The sequence below is a fragment of the Micrasema longulum genome, unplaced genomic scaffold, assembly GCF_059751315.1.
Source record: "Micrasema longulum isolate JH-2025_06_02 unplaced genomic scaffold, ASM5975131v1 h1tg001300l, whole genome shotgun sequence".
NCBI lineage: Eukaryota > Metazoa > Arthropoda > Insecta > Trichoptera > Brachycentridae > Micrasema > Micrasema longulum.
In genome coordinates this window covers 105,171-124,178 of record NW_028278487.1, presented here as the reverse complement: position 1 = coordinate 124,178, position 19,008 = coordinate 105,171, and the positions used below count along the sequence as shown (strand labels likewise).

At 30.9% G+C, this 19,008-nt stretch overlaps 1 pseudogene across 1 annotated transcript in view; it reads left to right on the top strand.

Annotated features, from left to right (window-relative positions):
- LOC148276000 (spondin-1-like) overlaps positions 1-18,297 on the top strand; it is a 185,399-nt pseudogene extending 167,102 nt beyond the window's left edge. Inside the window, exons 10-15 of the transcript XR_015823881.1 lie at positions 4,495-4,693; positions 12,748-12,958; positions 13,724-13,894; positions 16,872-17,383; positions 17,467-17,632; positions 17,761-18,297. The product of XR_015823881.1 is annotated as a spondin-1-like (transcript). The remainder of the gene's footprint in view (positions 1-4,494; positions 4,694-12,747; positions 12,959-13,723; positions 13,895-16,871; positions 17,384-17,466; positions 17,633-17,760) is intronic.
- The last annotated feature ends 711 nt before the right edge of the window (positions 18,298-19,008 follow it).

Sequence of the window (19,008 nt, the reverse complement as noted above, 5' to 3'; positions counted from 1 at the left end):
GTTTTAGTTCACCAGTTATAGATTTAGAATATGTATTAGATTTACTAGTATTCATGGGGTAGAGAATAAATTTGTAGAAGTTTAGAAATTCGTAGAAGTCTAGAAATTTGTAGAAGTCGATTATTATACTAAAACGTGTAATAAAAATAAGAACACCATTTTTCAGTCTACTTTAAGTCAATATTTATATAAAGTAATTAAATGTATGATTTCTTAAACTAAGTCATAATTTAATAGATTAGTCATATTAAGAAGAGATAGCGGTCTCAAAAATACTTTAAAAATGTAGAAAAAAAATTGTGTTGTTATAATTATTAATACTCCCCTTTTTATTTATTTACAACCTTTTTTGCATAAACCTAACTTGGTTTTCTTTTTATTACTATGTAGATACTTAATTACATAAAAAATAGCTTTTTGCCTAATTATGCGCTAATTATTATTTTTTTTTTATGTAGATTTTATTCATGTATGTTGTATACTATCGTTTTATTTATATTTATCGTCACTTCAGTTCGTTTATGTCTAACAAACCAAAACACAAATTTGCAGATATAGAGTTTTATTTTATTTTATGAAATATGCATAAATAGATGACGTTAAAAAACTCCTTAAAAAATTACCAAAAAATAAATTTTTCATTTGAATTTTATAAATAAAGACTTTCTCAGAATTCATGTACACTTAACAGATTTTCATAAAGAATGGTCTGCTGGACAAAAACGCACTAAAACATCGTTATGTTAATTGAGTTTTATTAGTAAAAGACTTTTTAAAAAAAGGAAAAAATATATTAGAAACTTTTTTAAATTATCAGATACAAGATCTTATGTTGTAGAACTCGATCTGAGAAAATTTATTTTAACATAAAAAAAGTGTTCCATCTAAAAAAAATAATTTAAAAAGTCCAATCTGGTATTGATTTAACTAATATATTTGTTTGGTTTTTTGAAACTTAATTTGAACGACTAAAATATCGTAACCCTGTATTTTCTGTAATTTACCGATAATTTCAAGTCATACGGATTTTGCGTAAGTCAAACTAACAAAACTCATATAACTGAACTTTATCAAAGAGTTTTCATTAAAAAGTGCATGCAATCGAACATCAACTAAAACGGTTGCACAGAACGAGTAACAAAATACAATCGATACTTTTATTTCACACTATCGAAACCTAGTTTTTTTTTCATTTTAAATTTAACAATGGGAGTTTATTAAGTATTGTTTATACAGCGCGCGTACCGTATGACAGCAATGAGAATGAAACATATTTTTTACTTTGAAATCAACTTTATACTAGAAAATTATTACTCACTTAAATAATTATATTTGCGCTTCAGTCAAAATGCACAAAATAAACACAATACAAAAAGTAATAATTTTAAAGTAACACAATTTAGACGAAAACGTTAGAATTGTAGTTTTAATTTTTCCATTTTAAACATAATTCGTTTGTTTCTTCTGACGCCAACCAAATATTAAAAAAACCTTGGATAAAGTTGAATAAAAGCTTTTTCCTTCGTAAAAATGAGGTTTATGAAAGAATAAAGATCAACAATTAGGCAAAAACAAAAAAGTAATTTAACTTATTTAGATACAATAGGGAAATATCTCTTTGTTTAAATTTACATTTTTAAAATAATAAAACTCTATAAAATACTGTCCAGTAAATTTTTTTTTATAATTAGTAGCATAAAAAATACTTTGAAATTTGTAATTTTGAATTCCCGCGAAAACTGTGATTTCATTGGCCACGCCCTTAATAAGTCACGATTCATGTTAATTTTTTTCTTGCCTTTGAAATTTGTGCAGAACAATATCACAAACCTTGACGTTACAACAACCCATATCAAAAACGTCGCGTTTTTCTACAAGTGTATTTTTATTGAATTTATTTTTTATATTTTAAATTTTTTTTAAATATGAAAGCTTTGAAGATTCATTGTCTTGGCTTTTTTTTCAACAAATTTGTGAATAATTTTTTTATATTTTTTTTGCACCACAACAAGCGAGGAAGCCCAATTACAGTGGTGAATTACAGCACAGAACACCCAGGCTAATCAGAAAAATCCCATATTTTTTAGTGTTCTAGCGGAAATCGAACCCGGAATCGTGAGTCAAGCGTCTTGACCACTACACCACGGAAACCGCCATTTATGTATGAAAACATTTTTTCACAATATCCATACTGATTTTGAAAATACAATTAACTGTTCAAAATCCATTTCATATATTTTGATCGGAATTCGTAGTATGTGATATTTCCCTATTCCCTATTAAAATTAGATATTTTATTTTTTTAATTATTGCACTTATTCGTTTTTAAGCTTTTTAAAGTCAAAATAAAATATTAAAAACAAAGAAACAAAAACAGACAAATAAATATGTCGTTTTGTTTTAGGGAAAAGCAGATAGGACAGAACGCCATAATATCACTCTGTGTCTACATTCGAACATCTATCACGCGCTCGCGCAGATTATTCCGACTTTTGACATGTCCATCTTCAAGCATTTGTTGGATTTGGTCACGCAATTTCATTTTCAGTCTTTCTCGATTTCTACATCTATCAACATTCGCATAGTTAATCGTTTTAGCGGTTCATTTGATGTCCATTCGCTCTATATGTCCAAACCAACGCCAAACTCCTTTCTCGATTTTATCGATAATGCTAATCTCAACCTTGCACTTCGAACATAAAATGATTATAAATAAAGTGCTTAGCCAAACATTTTTTTTAATTGCATGAATTGTTAATCAAAGAAGATATTTAACGTTTGAATTAAGATTGAGCGAAAAAATTGATTATGCGGATATAATGTTCCTAAAAGATCAAAACTTTTTGCTTGATTTTCAGACTTCCATTAATTAAAAATTCTAGCCGGACTCGACATCCGGATACCGGAAGTAAAGCAATTGAGTATTGCGTGATATTATTTAGATATAAATATTCACGTAGATGTATATTGCGGAATGCTTTCAGATTCGTAAAGCTTAAATTTATATTTGCTTTTTTTGCGGCAATTTATTTTCTCTGTTCATGTAATAATATTATTTTCACTACAAGTAAAAAAAACTACGGCGGTTTTGTGGATTTATTATTTTTTGTATGAAATCCTTGAAAGTGGGAAGTAAAATGTGATGACCCAATTTAAATAACACTTTTATTTAAAATGCTTGGTTTTTCCAAACGTATGCTACAAGTAGTAAAATTTAGCTAATATTTATGCATGTTTTGTATTAGACAGATTTTTTTATTTATTGCTGGAGACTTTTGTTTTAAATTTATTTCGGTCACAAAAATAATTATAAAGGAATAAAAATTCTACGGGAATATTATTTTATTATAAATGTGGCAGCATTAAGAATTAATTTAATTTATTAAAACGTTACCTACTATGCGCACTAACAAACAAATTCATTAATGATGTATTGTTTATCATAATTTTATTTTAATTAAAATATAGTTAAATATAAACATACTATAATTATTGGAAAAAGTCATTATTATAAGGGGCCTCCGTGGTGTAGTGGCTAAAACGTTGGCACTGCATTGGTACACCAATCGCAGCATATCTTGACCATTTTTATTTACATGAATGTAAGACGACCAGTCTTAATCTCCCGTACCAGTCCTGGGAAGATTCCAGGTTCGATTCCCGGCGAAAACATAAAATTTTTTTTTTCTCCAAAGCTTGGGTATTCTGTGCTGCAGTTTACCACTGTAATTGGGCGTCCTGGTCTGTTATGCAAAAACATATGAAGAAAAATAAAAATAATAAATTTAAAAAAATAACAAATAATGCAAATCGATAGTAGGATCAAAAAGAAAAAAACGTTAAAAAGGTGCAAGTTATAAAACTATTATCAACCTTCTTTATTTCATCTTCATCATTCCCTTTTTGCTCCTAATGGTGCATAGGGCACTGCACTGGTACACCAATCGCAAAGTATCTTGATCATTTTATCTACGTGCAGGTAAGATGATCTTCAGATACCAGTCCAGGGACTATAAAATATGCTGGTGTGAAAACACCCTTTTAAATAAATATTTCACATCAATCACGTAGGGAATCGGACCCGTGACCTCTCGCATGGTAGGCTAACGTGCTGACCATTACACCACAAGGCCAATAAGTTGGTATAGTTACTTGTATTATAAAAATTTATAATGTGCTTTTAAGAGTTTTAAACTCATTAAATTCCATATTCTTAAATCATCACAATTCGATTTAAAGAATAATGTGAACAGAATTTGCATATATAAGCAATATGGAAAATAATTGGCTTTAATTGGCTTATCGTAAACATAGACTTTCATATTTCTTTGTTAAAATATTTCTTAATTTCTATTACGACAAATGTTTACCATCAAATAAACAAGTCTGAAGTCTTTTTGATTGTCGATGATATGATTGAAAAATAATAATTTGAATTAAAGTTTCTATTCGATTATTTTCTTATAAACGACCTCATGAACCGGTGGTTTTCAGAGTAAAAGAGCAAGAGGAGGCTTCAGCTGAAGAAGACCAGGAATGTACCGTGACTCCGTGGAGCGATTGGATGGACTGTTCTGCCACGTGTGGGAAGGGTTGGAGAATGAGGACCAGGAAACTTGCAGCGAACGGAGAAGAGCAGCAAGACGTGGCCTACACTCGTCTACGGAGGAGAGCAAGATGGGAATCTGAGAATGTGAGTTGGAAAATATTTATTGTCGTAAAATTTTTCAAATTTTATAATGTAACGTAAAAAGTGTATATCAATGGTCAATATTTTAATATGACGGATCGAGAAAAAGGTGCTACTTTTTGTATTATTCAATTATTAAAGTTCGAAAATATAAATACTTTAGCGGACTTATTGCTTAAAAAAATATCTTCCAGCCAACTGAAAAACAGACTGATCAAAAGAAAAAAAGTAAAAATTTGTAATGATATGATCCTTAATGATTTCGATGAAATTATAAATAAAGTTATCAATGAAACTTCTTGGTTTAGTTTTATTTTTTATAATTTTGACCAACGAGCGCTTTCGCCTAAGTAGGCATCTTCAAGACTGGTGAATTGTTTATAACGTTTACAGCTTTTGTAGTATTTTTTTAACATATTTTAGAGATAAGTTTCATTTATAACTTTATTTTTAATTTTATCAAAATCATTAACTATGGAGTTTTTTCAAGACATATCAGCAAAAAGCATCAATATGATATCATCCTTCTCATTGCCTTTTCGAACCTAATGGTACACCAACCGCAGTGCATCTTGATCATTTTTATTACATGGAGATAAGATATCTAACGCTTCAGGTAACAGTCCAGAGGCTATGAAATATTCCAGTATTAAACACTTTTTTAAATAAATATTTCATGTCAACTCTTTCAATTCTGTTTTTGCATACAGACCTCGCTCCCTCTACATTCATACAACTTTTCATCCACGCACGCCGATTATTCCTACTCTTGACATGTCCATCTTCAAGTATTTTATTAACTCGCTTGTGTCATGTCTTTCTCGGTCTTTCTCGTTTTCGGCATTCATAAACATTCCATTGTAGAGCCTTTTAGCCGTTTTTTTGCTGTCCATTCGCTCTACATGTCCAAACCAACGCAGCTCCCCTTTGAATTTTTTCAAAATGAAACACTGTGTAAGTTTTACCGCATATAAATTTAAACCTGGTGATGGGTAATTTGAAATACCTGAAACTAGTTGTGTTATAATATGTGAAACTTTTATGTGGTAAAAATAACTATGTGATTTATTTTAAACAAATTCAAAATATTTAATAAAGAAATAAATAATCCAGCTCCCCTTTCTTGATTCTATCTTGATTCGATGATGCTTGTCTCAGCTTTATATAGTTCACGGATTTCAACATGTGTACGTATCATATATCGTGTTACCACACATTTTCTTCAGAGATTACATTTCGAGAGCATTCAACCTGTTTCCATCATTATTTTTTCAATTCCATACTTCAGTCCCATACATTACCCCAAATAATATTCAATGATATGAAAATATTATTGAATATAACTTCATTTTTTATATAATTTCCACATTTAAATCATCTCCAGACATTTCTTATACAAAATATGCCAAATTTAATGAAAAATAGTAAATGCTGCCCACTTAATAACGAGTATTTAGTATACCTAGTGAGGATAGACAGTGTCTAATACATTTGCTTATAATTGAATTGTATTAGATACCCTTTTCTCTGGTTTGCAAACAAAACAGATTATTATTTACTATAATGAACGCCGATTTTCGGCACTGAACTAGACTGAATAAATAGGCATACACAATATACACATAGTATATCATCGATACTTTCTCTCAGAGATATTTCTCTTTTGTCGTCCCAAGAGTGTTTAATGTTTCGGATGAAAATATTAAGTTCTACAAAACGAAAGTCATTTTCAGGAGAAGTGAGCATTGTAGGAGACTGCTGCGAGAGATAGCATAGATTTATATACTTTTAAGCGTGTTGTTTAGATGTATAATGAAATGTAATAAAATGCATTTTTCCACTTTCTATTATTTAGTATCAACAAATAACTTAACACAGGGCTCTTGACCTCATAGAGCTGGCATATGTTTTTTTTTGTAATCTGTATCTTTACGTGAATAAATAAATGTTAGTAAACAAAGTTAGTAAATATTAGTATATAACCATTTACCGACTTTTTTTGTCTACCGGTTTCGAGACGTGCCCGTCTCTTCATCAGGACACTCACTACACCAAAACGCAAATACTAAAATACACCTCCACCTTCACCGTTACCATAGTGTATTTACAGTATTTTCAGTAGAAATGCGAACACCACCATGTCTAAACATGCACTAAGTTTAATATTAAAAAAAAAAAATTCATCTTGTATTGAAGAATTGGTAGGGAGTTGAGAGGGAGGGGGGGGCTAGAGATTGGTTAAATTTTCAAGTAAATTTTTGTATTTATTTTTATTTAAGAAGGTAAACATGAACACAAAAAGATATAAAAGGAAAAATAATGAAACCCTCAAACCACGAAACCGGCATGTCAGCAGGTTTTTTTTTCCTTTACAAAGAAAAACGTTGAAAAAATTATTTAAATTAAAAAAGTAATATAAACATTATAAAGAACTAAAAGCATACATATTTTTTTTACAAAATTTTTTACAAAAAATTATTAACATAAAATATTAATTAATGTAAAGCCTTGTTACATATAAGCCATTTAATTATTTTTTTCTTAAAAGTTTCTTCAACATTTTCTTTTAAGATCTGTTTAGGAATCTTATTGAAAATTTTAGTAATTATAACATGAAGTGTTCTTTGACTATACTCGTTTACAAACCTCGGTACTGACAAGCCTTCACTTTGTGCTGGCCTTGTATTATATGTATGTATATATTTTATTATTTATTAAGAGAATATAATTTTTAAGGCTTTATAAATGTGAACAATCTCCATATTTAAGTCCTTTCTTATTATTTTAATGTATTTTTTTAACTCCGTTATCCTTATAAAAATCGTGATTTGAAGTTATAGGATGATTAGCAAATTCTGAAAAAAAAAATATTATTTAAAAATCACATGTGTTTTTTAATGTGAATATTAAAACTACGTGACATTCTCCCAATGTATCTCGATGGGCAAGAGCTGCATTGGAAAATCCTGAGTTGTCAAATATATCATTTTTATCTTTACAATTGATTAGTACTTTTTCAATATTATTTTAAGTGTACAATCTAGGTTTTATATTTTGAAATGCTAATAAAGATAATGATAATACTTGGAAGCGAATTTTATAATTAAATAATACCTTAACTAAAATTTCAAAATTCACTATCAATACAAATACATTTTTGAAACCTATACATACTCGTAGGTGTATTTATTTATTTATTATTTTATTTATTTTATTTTATTTGGGAAATCAACAGTTCTACATACATATGTTTAGTAAACAAACAGATATAGTGTATTAACTCAGAACTAATAACAGATTTCCACATAGTATACAAAGTTAGTAAAGAAAATATATCACATATCAAATAAATACATACAATTTATGTATATAAAAATGTTATTTTCATGTACTCAATAATCAAAGATTTTTTAAATATTTATTTTAAGAACATTAAGTAACTGTATAATTGATTTATTCGAGTTGAAGTATCGAAAAATGCTTAGTTACAAAAATACTTTGAAGGATAAATTCCAGCTGTTTCATACTTCTTTTAATTAGTTTTTTTCTAAGGCATGGATTATCTAGTTTATCTTTGGAAATCTCATTTATATATAAAAAAAGGGGTCAATATTTTAACCAAAAGTTTCACTGTATTTATTTCCGTAATCTCTTCTATCCACTTCTCGAATTCTGCTACAAAGAGATAATTCTTATCATTCTAGAAACTAGTTAATTGCCGAGTACAATACTTTGTACGTAATACTACTTAAGACTTCAAATATCCTAAAATGTACTCAGCTTTCTATAGTACTTCACCTTATATTTAGAACCTGGAAAACAAAACCTGAAAACGAAATTCCTCAAGCCTTCCCAGAACATTTATAGTCAAAATGGTATTATTAAAAAAAAACTTATTCTTTAGAAGCTTATTTATTTATTTAACACCTTACAAACATAAACTACGATATATCTGTACCTCAGAAGCAGACTGATGCAAATCCAAAAGTAAAATGTTCAACTAAAGCCTAAAAAATCTGCTTTATCTAAGTGATTTCTAATAATTATAGCATTAATTTGTATTTTCATTATTTTAATACATTGGATATTTCATTATAAGACTTAATTTTTTTCAAAATCAATGGACTTGATCATAAACTGGATACGAAAATCGAAATGTCATGTCATCAAATTCTGGATTTGCATCCGTCTGCCTCTGAGGTACAGATATAAACATATAAGGTGGGCATATTGTAATATAATCTTTTCCTACCGTTCAGTTTAAGAAAATTACCAGTACATATTCTAAGGAATTATACTGAATCTTAAAATTTTGTAGAAAATTAAAAACAAAAATTAACTAATAAAATGCTCACTTTACTATGAAGAGAGGAGAGGAAATGGGAAGGCAAGAAGAATGAAAAAAAAACTATTCAAATATTTAGATCATGACATTTCAATCTTGATTTAAATGTAAATAAAGAAGATAGAATAAGCTTGTAGGGGGTTGTTCATATATTACCTATCTATCTTTCTAAGATTTATTTTTTTAAACAATGTGTAAAGTCAATAAAATGAGGATAATATTATAAATCCACCTATTACTGTTAAAAGTGCAATAAGGACATTATTTTTAATACATTTTCTTAACATTTGTTTTTATTTAACTAAGGAATCTCAGTACCAATGAACCTAATACTAATAACTTGAGTTGAAAAGGCGTTTGAATACACACTCGTATGATCTTGTTCTCTTCTTGGTCCTACCGGAACCACCATCATTCTAAATTCAGTAAGATCCTGGGCCAGTCTTATTAGCGCTGCTGCACCCAGCACACCGAAACTTAGACAGTGCTAAGATTTCTGAGAAATGATAACCTTTTTCGTCCCCTACACTATCTGCCCTCTATCTTTCCATCTAAAATATGTTAGAGATGGTCATTGTGGAATATGTGACTAAAGTACAATGTTATTTTTCTGTTGACATTGGTCAGTAACTCTTTTTCTTGGTTCAAGATGCTTGAAACCGCATCAGTCTATGAGATTTGAAGCATTCTTCTGCACATTCAAAGTTCAAAGGCCTCAGTTTCGTTGATCGTTGAGACTTTGAGAGTCCAACCCCCCACTTCACACAGCACTGGCAATATCAATACATAAGTTTTTGTTGCTCTCCATTTTGTGCTTAGTTTCAGATCTCGGTTGCACAAGAGTTTCTGCATTTTATAGAAAGTTGATCTCGCAATTTCAATTCTGGTCTTTATTTCTGAATCCGGATTCTTCTCGTTATATACCCTAAATATTTCAAACGGGTTACCTGATCTGACTCACTAACGTTTATAGTGAAACAGGTGTAAATGCCTCATTTTGAACTTACTATCACAGTTTTGGTTTTTAGATCGTTCATTTTGAATTTGAATTTTTTACCTGCATTATTTACCTTGTTGAAAAGTTGCTATAGATGTGTAGATGATTAGCGGTATCAGCTAGAATGACAGTATCATCAGCGTATCTTGTATATCATCATCATTTCCCTATCCGCACTTGGTGGTGCAAAGCGAACTGTGTTGGTATCTGGATCATTATTGAGAAAATTACAACAAAGATGCAGAACATTTTATAGAAGGAAATATGGAAGATTCACAGGGCTAATGACCTGTCGTTTGCTGGTTTAAGTGGCCACTTTACGTATTGTATCACATTCAGTATTTTACTTATGTTTGAGCATTCATATTTCTTCAATTCTTTCATCTGTTGATTACAAAATTACAGTTTGAGAAGGTATTAGTGTTGGCAAAAGTTGGTTTGCAACCAGTAGTCTTTGGGTAAGTCTGTTGCTTTTGGGTGCGCTGCCGGTGACCGGCCTTGAGTGTCGTCACCTGGGGGCGTTCTGGTGCTCCAGATAGTAGTAACTAACGTTTCCTATCACTTTGGGCATAAAAGGGTTTGAACTGGGTAAAGGAATTTTTTTTTATATACTTCCCCTTGTTCCTTCCTTGTAGACGATGAGGGGGGGTTTTAAAGCGATAGTGAAAAAGAAATTGAGAGTTGTTAATAAAAATATTTGTCCCCGCTTTTTTTTACTGAATTTAGTTAGTAGAGGAAGAAATATAATCTATTCGTAATAACATAAAAATTGATTGCTTCCATGAGTAAATCCAAAGAAAGACATGTAGTCTTTAAACGAAATCAGGTATGTAGTGGATGTTTTCAATGTTCATTTTAGTGAAGAAAAAGAGCTGAAACCTTTATTGTTGTGAAGAGATTCATTTGATTGAAATATATCACATACTAGGCAACGCCAACGCCAGAAAACAATTTCAAATGTTTAAAAAACTTTTTAAACCAGTTGGTTTTGTTAAAATATTTTAAGTTTGTCCAAATGTTTGTACACAAAAGACTGGATGGATCATTATTGTTATATGGAAAGTAAAGTGAGCTAGGTTTCAGATGCAAATGATCCGGATACGCTGCAATTGTATTGCAAAAAATGTGCTCTATGCACCCCTGAGTAAGGACAGGTAAATGATGACGATGATAAGTAAAAACAGGTATAAACATAATGATTATAAACAAATAAATTCGTTGCTAGGGGTCTATTAAGCGGGAATATGTCAAATTACCTAAGTGGTTTTTGAAAGTCCTACCGCATTTTGTTATATTCCCTTGTGATTTTCGTGACATGGTTTAGCTTTTGGTAACACTCCCCTATCCCATTAGAACATGTCTGATCAGTCGGAAGTATTAGTAAATTTTCAACCCTGACAAAACAGGCTTATTAAAATCTTCAAATACCGCCAGACTGAAGTTCCATTAATCAAACCAAATCAAAACTTAAACTTGTAATAAAGAGAAATTAAAAATGATCGTTGATATTAAAATCTTAAATCAAATAAACTGTTCACAGGTGTTACGAAAAAAACGGATAATATTTTTGAGAAGGGAATAGAAACTTAAAACATTAAGAAAATATCATTGGCGAGTTCAAATCGTTAATTTTCACACATTTATAATTCTAAAACATAGGTTGAATTTGAATACCGCTTAGCTTAAAGTTACTTCTTCCACTACCATCACGCCATTTCCACGTAAGGATAAGCAGAGAAGATGAACTTCTACACACGTGTATTGGCTGGTTTAAGAAGCCACTGTCATTGGCTGGTTTACATGTTTTACCTCTCTGCTTCAATAAATTTTGCACTCAATTGATTTATTCAGGTAAAAATAATATTTGTGTGATTTTTATGAGTTACTAAAATATCTCCGTTATGGTATCATTTTAGCCGGTTGTAAATAACCACGTTAGAAAATGGAAATCAGGTTGTGGAAGAGCAGGGTTTAAAACTCGGGCAAGTCTATGAATCTGCAACACTTCCGGGAAGTGTCCCGTAGTGACATGGAAACCAACCAGTAGCTTAATCACAAATAACTATCGACGTTCTTAAAAACATGCTAAGCATTTGAACGATTACAATAAGTTATCGCAGTCATACGTCAACGCGTGTGTAATCACTAAGCCAACAATTGTGTTTGTTTGTTTTTTAATTTCTTCGTAAATAAATACAGTTCACTGGCGAAAAATCAGCGTTTACTATAAAAAATAATACAATATATTGCATTTGCAAAAAAGTAAGGAGTATCAAATACAAAAAAGTGAAAATTAAATTACAATTTGTATGGCAACTGCTTTTCTTGACATTCGGCTTGCCAACCGCTAGTTAAATACAAAAAATAGCATGATAAATAATATAATAATAAATAAATAATAATAATAAATTAAAACAGCAGTTATGGAATATTTTTCATATTTACACTGGTGATATTCCAATATGTGATTGCGCAGCAGGATTATACGTCGCAAAACGAATTTATTATGTCATTTAATATAAGGTGTTTACGAATGTTCCATCGGGATTGCGAATACGATAAACAACCATGGCGAGAAATTTTAATCACGTCGCTTATTAGCACGTCGATAGTTATTTGTAATTGAGCTATATATAAATGAATTTATTGAAAAAACATAGTTAAAACTGTTTGAGGTTAAATGTATGTGGTGTATATATCTGTTTTTTTTTCTAGACTCCAAAAGAAGAGACCGAGGAAGCGGAAGCTGATGGCGAAGCTAGTGAAGATGGCGGCGAAGAAGAAGAAGATGAAATAGACCAGGCAGTGGACCAGGATGAGGATCAAGGAAAGAATAATGGAAAGTGTTCACATATCAAGCTGGTGGAGAGAGTGGAGTGTGAGGCGGCTCTACCCTCGTGTGATATCACAGAAGAAGAAGCTAGACGTATGTAGAAACAAAAATTCATTTATCATATTAAACAACCGTTCTTCAAGTAAACATTGGAGCATTAAAATAAAAATACAAAATGTCTGTGATAATATAATTACAGCAATCAAACTTTTATTTTATTATATTCACGAATGGATTGCGATTGTTCACTAACAAGATCATGCACTAACATACCCTATCACCGTCAAAATTCGGAAAGTTAAATTGATTGAGGCAGTCAGTGTTCATCTTGCTATGTTAGCCATAGGTAAATTGTTCAAAGTGTTGATGGCACCGAAAGTTATCTTTTTTTTTGTAAATATTTAAATTAAAAAGTGCTATTACTGATTTTCGAAATTTTCTCGAAAATAAGTATGGGGTCGTTTAGTCATCTTCGATACTGATATATATATTTATTAGTGGTGACTAATAATAGATTTTTTGAGAATAATTTAAGATGATTTATATCTAGGAAATAAAATAATAAAATGCCTTCTTCATTTATTTTGATCATATTTATATGTAAGTTTATAAATTTATTTAGCAAAATTTAGATGATCCACTGTAATGAAGCCAAATGAACCTTCGGCAATTATTTATAATGTTTTTCTCCAAGAGCACAATTCTATCTTTTTGAAATTAAAGTATTTTACAAATTTGATATTTTTACTGTGTATTTGCTTCGTAAATCTTATACGCATGCTTGTTCATAACATAATAATTGAATTCTAACAATGGATCGATCGCTTACTAACAATGCCTAACCCATTAACCTTTTAGAGATATGCAGCTTACCTAAGCTCGTGGGCCCATGCCGAGCTTATGTAGAAAGGTGGTTCTTCGATCTGCCCTCCAAATCTTGCGAGCCTTTCGGCTACACCGGTTGCCAAGGAAATAGGAACAATTTCGAATCATATCAAGAGTGCCTTCGAGTTTGCACCTCTTACAAAGGTGGATACTTTGCTTTCAATTTACTTATATATAATACTTTATAACTTTTACTACTTTGGATGTTGTATTTAATTGAATAAGTGACAAAATAAAAGCTCAGAAGATGCACAGTACGTATGCAAAAGTCGAGATAGTCCACAAATATTCATATATATAAAACATACCAACATATAACAAAAGTCATAATAAACGACCTGCACGTATAAAAAAAAGAAATAATGTATGTGCTATAAATTACGTATTCAAAGATAGTGTAGAGTGTTGTTTTATTTTCTTTGTCTACCCTGGGGAAATGGCGTCATGGTTAGTTTTTCTTTCAAAATATAACCACAAAAAATCCTCCAATATACAAATGCATGGTTTTGATAGAAACTAAATATGTACAGATTGTTAGATATGCTTTTTTGGAAATAAAATCCTTGATCAAATTCCAAAGTGTATTTTTCCTTTTAAGGGAGATTGAAATGTATCTTGACATGAAATGAAATAGCAAAACAAAAGGAAAACGTATTGAAATCTATCAAATCATTGAGTAAAATGCTTGATGTCGTGCTGTTTTGAATAATGTGTGAGGCATATCATTATTTGAAATAACGTGTTTTCTTAGTTTGAATACTTACGTATTAAATCAAATAAAAAAACAAGTATGTTTGAAGCACTGACTTTGTGGTTGTTCTATATATATGTATTAATAAAAAATAAAAATAATAATTTCGATATCTACCGTAAACCAACATATACAGACCCAATTATTCATGATTCCTAAAATCATCAAATTGCCCATGCATATTCCGCATTCCATTCAATGATACATAGGTTAATTAACGTTCCACTATATGATACTAAAATAAAAGAACTTTATTAAATAAAACAGATTGCAAATAATAATGGATATAATGAGAACGTAATTAATAAAGCTAACCCGCTAAACAATGGAGGTGGATTCTTTTTATAAATGACAACTTTTAAGTACAATTATCAAATTTCCTTCCATTCAACATTAAACCTGCATTCTACAGAATTAATAATATGGTAACATTATTTAAAAATTAGCGTTCTAAATATAATAGATCTGGCATATACCAATTAAATTGTAATGATTGCAATTCAATCTACATTGGAAAACTAAAATAAACTTTCATATTTTAGTAAAAAAACACTTAAAGTGCCTAAATAATAATAATTATTCTGAATTTGCAAACCATCTGATAGAAAATAATCAAAAGTCTAATAAAGACACTGGATTAAAAGTTCTTCACCGGATAAAGTTAGACAAATTGGAAATTTTATAAATTACAAAATTGATTCGTAATAAGAAAAAAAAACTTAATAAACAATATTTCCTTTATTCCACTTCTGTCTAGTTTTGAGCGTATCCATCTCAAATTACGCTTCTTATCCTTATAAGACAAAGAGAATTAGTTTATTAGTTCCATACGAAGCACAATATTGATGGAATAAAATAGGACAGAATTCATCAGATAAGTATACCTTAATAAAAAAGCTCGTAAAGTTTTGAAACTGATTGGTAAAAAACATATAAAAAAGACTTTAAAAACGTAGTCGTTATATTTATTTTAAATAAAAAAAGAGTTTATCCCCTTGCTCTAATATTTGTACTCGATGTACAGTGTATCATAGTTCATTTGATACTTTATTTAATAAGCTCTAGTAAAGCTGCCTCTCGGTGAAACTCGTAAGTATATGTGTTTATCTTTTCACGCTGCATTTAACAGAGGACTTGAAGAGGATTGAAAAACTTTTATCTGAAGATGGCGATAGTAGTGACAATACAGGAGACACTAATTCTGTTGTAGCTTCTACAAACCAAACACTATACGATCATCCTTTACAGGACGATGACTCCAACATTTATTTTGGTACGAATTGCATGGATTTTAACTTCTTATATTTTATTTTATCTGCTTTATTTCACTGCATGTTCACATTCAAACTTTTCATTCTTTGTGTTTCTTCATTCGTCTTCTCTTTTATCAATTTACTAATAATTCTATAAAATTCCATAAAAATCAGATTCACGCTTTATTTTCCCATTTACTAATTAACTTTTTCTATTGAAAAAATGACATATTGGTAAAAAAAAAGCTATATGCGAATGTTTTGAACAAGCAGAAGAATTTGTATATCTGCGAAGCATGTTTTCAAGAGATGGAAAAGTAGAAAAAGATGTTGAAATAGAATGCGGGCAACAAAATGAATGGTGCACTAAGCGCAGTACTTGCTAGAAAAGATGTGTCAATCAAAGCTCAACTAAGAGTGCACAACGGAGTTTTAGTTCCAACACATGTATGGAAGTGAAACATGAAACTAGCAGAGAAAGGATGAAAACCGAAAAACGCGGTTGAAATATGAAATGTGTGGGAAATCAATGTATGACAGGATTACGAATGATGAAATCAGGCGAGGGTGTAAATCTGAGTCAGGTGTAATTGATAAGATTAAGAAAGGGTTTCTGAGATGGTTTCGTCATGTAGAACGAATGAATGACAAAAGAATGATAAAACAGGTATAAATGACGAGAATGAATGGCAACGTGGGACGAGGACGACCAAGGAAGACGATGCATGATCACATAAACCAACATCTTAAGTCTGGTCATGTCAAAAGCAGGCAGAACCGATGGGCATGTATGACAAGATGTATGAATGTGGAAGAAGCTAGAAATGTATTTCAAGATAGATGTGTGTTGGTTTATTATCTCTACCAATCCTTACGGGGAAATGGCGTGATGGTAGTTGTAGTAGTAGTAATAAAATAATTAATTTTAGTGGATATTTTATCTTTGTAATGTTGAGATAAAATATGTATTTTTTAACTGTAAAACATTTTTAAAGATACGAGCACATAAAAACTGTTTACTAAACACAAATATAATCGTCGAAAATATAAAGCCATTGAAACTTATAATGCATTATGAAACAATTTACTAACCCTTTTAAATTTCGTTTCACGACAGGCCGTGATCAATTCGCAGGATTGGACACAGGGAATCAGATGAAGCATAGATTAGTTGGAAACCTTCCATCGTCGTATCACCCTAAAGTGACTGGAGATGGATCACTCAGCGGTTACGACGGCAGCACGATTTCTCCAGGCCTCGACTCCAACGATATTGAACACGAAAACAATGGCCGTCATAGATATACAAACAGGCGCAAAGAAAATGAGAGAGAAAGAAACAAACAGAGATACAGTTCTAGAAATACGCAGTACAGAGAGTCCAACGAGCAAGAACAGTTTAGTCACAGACGTGCCGAACCAAGAAGAAAGTATGGAAGAGAGAGTAGAGAGGAAGAATATGTTGCAGAAAGTAGATTTGGTCACAGACAACCGAGTTACCAAGGAACTGGTGTAATAGAAGAACCCGTAGGACAGATAAAAAAATGTGAAGTTTCACCCTGGTCAGAATGGAGCGGTTGCAACACCACGTGTGGAAGAGGCTTTGAGCATAAATCCAGATTCATAATTGTGAGATCCCATTATTTCTTAGATATGCGTCATGATCGTTTTGTGAGTGCTTCGTGGTGAAACTGTTTTGTTTATTTTTGCAGCAACACCCAGTTAACGGAGGACGGAGCTGTCCCAAGAAACTGATGAAAAGAAGAAAATGTAAAAGCCTGCGACCTTGCAGATACAATGACAATTCTCGATCGGTAGAAGATAACAATTATGATTCTACTATTCCAACGTGGGGTCCTGGAAGTCACGTCTCTAGTGGTAATTACATAAAAAAAAACAATTCATCTTGAATATTTAATCAGTTGTGTTCATTCATCAAACATAAGCCATAAAAGTGGAGTAAAATAAAACGCTACTAGTGATAAGATGTATTTGTTTTTTTGCAGCAAGAAGAGATTGCGTACTCTCCGAGTGGTCTCCGTGGAGTCCCTGCTCCGAATCCTGCGGTGAAGGTGCTGTAAGGCAAAGAACAAGATCCATCATACGTCCGTCTGTAAATGGAGGATCTCCATGCTCCCCACGTCTAGATAAACAATCTTGTGATCTCATGGCCTGTCCACTTTAAACAAAAAAAAAAACTGAAATTCAAATGTGGGTTAATAGATCTTCCTTGAAACTTATCTGAGACTAAAGGCCTTTTTTGATCAATCTGATTAATGTCCAATCCAACTTATTATAGTACTGTGAATTTGAAAACGTATTATAATAAAATGAACTCCAAAAAATATTTTTATCATTGAAATAATATTTTTGCTGTTAATCCCTTTGTTTGCATTTGCGTAGGACTTTGAGCTATTCTAACGTGTTTTTAAAACGTTTTTTTAACTTATTTGGTTCTCTTCGTTGTTTTATGATCCATATATTCTACTCAAATAAACAACAAAAAAAAAAGTTATTTTGAGACCCAACGCTTATAATAAAAATTGAAATACATAATACCATATCAAGGCCGTCGCTTTGTTACTTATAATAAACGGATGAAATAAAAATCTACGGGACATTTGTTTGATTGTCCCTTTCAAGAAATTGGATTTAGGAATAATGATCTTAAAATACTCACCAAAAATAATGTTTATTTTTTATATCGTGGCTTGTTGGGAGGTTGTGTAATGTGTATGCGTGTCCGAGTATTTGATATTTGTAATATATTTATTTTATGTTTGTCTGTATAAGATGTTCTTTTATGTGTATATCGAACCATAATCGACAGAACAATGAAAGCGACAAATAATGAATTGTGCAGGAGAAGATAAAAAAAAAGTTTTGTTCCGTATATTATTTTTTTAATAATTCGGTAAATGGGATTTATAATGGTTGGTTACTGCCAATACTGAAATGACCTCCAAATTGTTTAAATACCTTCCTCTTTTAAGATAGTGGCGGTAACGCTGTTTTGCCTGTAACTCTGACAGTGGAGCGAGCTAGCGTAATCGTTACGTTGTTTTGCTTAGCTTAAAAATAATGATTATGAAAAAATTATAAATAAACTTATCAATGAAACTTCTTGGTTTAGTTTTACTTTTTATTATTTTGACCAATGAGCGCTTTCGCCTAAGTAGGCATCTTCAAGACTGGTCTTGGTCTGGTCTAGTCACATGATAAGTTTATTTATAATTTTATCATTATCAATAACT